Source organism: Protobothrops mucrosquamatus, unplaced genomic scaffold, assembly GCF_001527695.2.
Source record: "Protobothrops mucrosquamatus isolate PMUCROS unplaced genomic scaffold, P.Mucros_1.0 scaffold3137, whole genome shotgun sequence".
NCBI classification, from domain to species: domain Eukaryota; kingdom Metazoa; phylum Chordata; class Lepidosauria; order Squamata; family Viperidae; genus Protobothrops; species Protobothrops mucrosquamatus.
Window position 1 is genome coordinate 1 of NW_015389138.1, and position 3599 is coordinate 3599.

Consider the following 3599-nt stretch of genomic DNA (forward strand, 5'->3'; position numbering starts at 1 on the left):
ACAAACAAAGTTTCCCAAGTAGAGAGGGAACATGGAACATACAGTGTAGAAGGTTCAATGCCAGCCAGAGCTTTGGACCGCTGGCGGCCTTTCATTATTATTTGAGCAAATAGAGCTGATTTTTGAGTGAGAGTGGCTCTAGGTGTGTGAAAAATATGGATCCACTCTAAGACTAGCAGCGAAGGTGTCACTTGAGTGATTGAACATGTAGGTAGTGTTAGAGTGTTCACAATCAAAAGTGTTAACTGACAATGGTTATGTGGAATCCTGTCCACAAATTGAGTATTCAAAATGTCATTAATTTGTTCCACTGTGGCAAATGCTCCAGATGGCACTACAATGAAAATTTTCAGGTTGTTTTCCTTTGGTCACTAAATCAAATAATGGACTGAGCAAGTGTGTAGGCAAAAAAGATGCCTAACAATTGCTATAAATTGAACGACACTGATTAAAAACTCCTTTTTTACATTTTGGATAAATTGTCTTTGGTTTGATTGACTGAATAAACTGCCCTTAATAGGCCCCTCCCCCAGGGGGGGCGGCATTGTGATTAAAAATGGCCGGGTTTACCACAGTTGAAACAATTTCCGGCCGGGTGGGGCATTGCTGGAGAGGAAGAAGAAGCAGGAAACAGGTTGTTGTTTTGCAAAGCTTCCATTTTGTGGCTAGTTGTGCCAAAGAATAGTTTTCTCTCCTTGATTGGAAACTTTTACTATTACTCTTCAATTACTTTTACAATAACAAAATCTATCATTCATTATTTCTTTCAAAGCCTGGGAGAAAGTGGGTGGGGAGTGGGGTTTGAGGGCTATCACACACACTTATATATCAGCAAATAAACTCATCCAGTTCCATGCTAACTGTTTTCACACAAATATTTCATTTCATACATTTTCCAGGCAAACCATGCATTCTTAAATAGGCCTTTTTGTATTGTTGTTATCAGAGAGGGTTTGACCCTCTTCCAAGTCTTGGAAATAACACAAAACAACATAGACAAACATAAATACAGAAATAATGTTAAAACAACATTTATTGAAACGTATGACTTGTCCTGCAAAAAGCGAGAAAAATCAAGAGCTGATTTCAACCAAACATGTGGTTTTTTAGATATGGCCCTTTATCATCTCCTATTTTTCTCACCATTCCAAGTTCAAGCATAATATTCTGGGTGGCCACACATATACACAAAACACATATTTATATATATGAACAAAATACAATACATGTCAACACACAGCACCATCAGGCATTGTCTGACAGGGTTAAACTTAACAGTTACATGAAGTTTCAAAACATTCCTATTTGTTCAAAATGCATTGCAGAGGAGTACATTTTGAGTTAATTTATGTCTTTTAATTACTCTGAAAATTCCCCTTATTGTTGTTTCTACTTCAAAATAGTTTCTCTAATATTTTCTGTGTGAGGGTGTATGGAATTTTGTCCATGTAATTAATTTAAAACTCCCCTTTTCTGGGTACGATGGACAGTGTTGCCAAATGTATGTCAGAAGGCCAATCAAATCATTGCTTTTCAATCGAGGGAGTGATTTACCCCCGTTTGAAGCAAATCTTTTTGAAGATTCGGTTAATTCCCTCAATTCGTTTAGGTGTAAAACCTGTTGCTGAGAAAATTTCCCCCCCATACTTACTGGACTCCAGTCGTGGATGAATGTGCACAGTCTCCCTCAGGCAAATATGGGTGGTCCGAGACGCTTTCCGCCAGCGGCCAAAACCGGTTGTCAGGGCCGCTTCCCGCAGAAACACATGAGACGCTTATCACGTCGGGGTCACCATTTGTGGCTTTTGCGGTTTGCCACAATTATGGTGGGGTCACTCATGAATCTTGACCGACAGGAGAAGACAACACACAGGCTCTCTTCTGGACGAGTGAACCAAGGGCGTATCCTGTGTTCCTCTTTTATTTTGCAACATACATGAGGAAGTGTGCAGGTGTCAATATAATTGGTTACATGTATAGGAAATAAGTACATGCTATCATATAATTGGTTACATACTTGTTGCAGGGCAGAAAACTAAGTATGTTAACATACAGTTGGTTCTACTTTCCTACATAGCGTCCTAGCATATGATTGGCTGATGCTTTCTATAGGATGTGGTTTTCTCTTATGTCCGGAGTTATCCGGACAGGCTCTGTGGCTAGCGTTTGCAACAGCAGGTGTGAATACATTTCTATAGAGCTTTTCCTGTTACAAGATGTTCAGATACAGCAAGGCAGGGAAACATTATGTGGTTTGGAACAGGATATACAAAATTACATATGCAATGCAGCTACATTTTCTTACTTGCTTTTTGTACATGGTCAGATTCTTAGCTAATGCAAAGCAAAATTACCTGACCATTGCAATAATCATTCCCAACAATGTGGTTGCCCTGCTTATTGTCCTAGGCCTCTAATACGCAAGCTGGCCACTGGCCTAGTCTTACTATAGAAGCCTGAACCATAAAAATCCCAACAAGGTATTGTGTGAAAAGTCACTGGGGAGGGGCAGAAAAGGCAATTGGCAGGCCTGCAGTGCTCCCCTCCCCCAATGACAGGAATGCCCCCTCCCCAAATTCCCTTCCTTTTCCCTCTGCAATTTCCCAGAACTTGGGTGAAATTGTAGCGTTGTGTGTGCATGTGTGTGTGTGTGTGTTTTGTGCTCCGCTGCATTAGAGTTTTGCATAAGAAAAAGCTGCAGCGATTTTGGCTTCTCCACAGCAAAGAAAGTTTGCGGGATAATTTCAAGGCCGGCTCGATTTCTTTAAGATACTTTTTTTTCTTTTTTTAATGGAAGAATTGGAGAATTAAATCCCACCTGTCAATTTTGTGTGTGTGTGTGTGTGTGCAGATGCTGACTAAAACTCTTAGCGCCATATATATATATTGGAGCGGTGATTGGACGGTGGAACATCGCGACAGCACCTATGGACCGGGTGCAAAGACGGCTACAATATAAGGAGTGCCCTTCCATTGACTGACACGGACCCCTGAAGATGCCGGCAGGAAAGCCGGCGAAAGCTTGGGTCATTAGGTGTCCGCAATCAGACCGATCTGTCTGAACTCCCTATATATATATATATATATATATATATATATATATATATATATATATATATATAAGTGGCATATAAATCTAACCGCTGGTGCTATTTTGGAGGGGGGGCTTGAGATAAGAAGAGGAGAAACTCACCTGCAGGGTGAGACCCCCCCTCCTTACCGGGGGTCTCCTTCCCCCCTTCGCTCCCGGGGATCCGGGCCAGCGCCCCCACCAGCATCAGCATCAGGGGGAGCCCTTGGGTGCCACCCCACAAGCGCCCCCGAAGTGGGGGGAGAGAGATTGCGGAGGCTCCCAGCCCCAGAGGCGGAATCGGGGGGGGTCTGGATTAGGGGGAGGGGGCGTTTTCCTGCAATTTTACAACTGGGATGGTCCAAAAAAGCGGATGGACCAATGAAAATTCTCCCTTCTGCAGCGTCATGGGTCTCCGGGCAGAGCCTCCCTTGACTTGACCCGATGGAGGAGATAGTTCGGTGCAGAGAGAGAAGCGGAGAAAGTGGGAGGGGGGGATTCCTTCAATCTTGGGGGGCTGCAGCTCAAG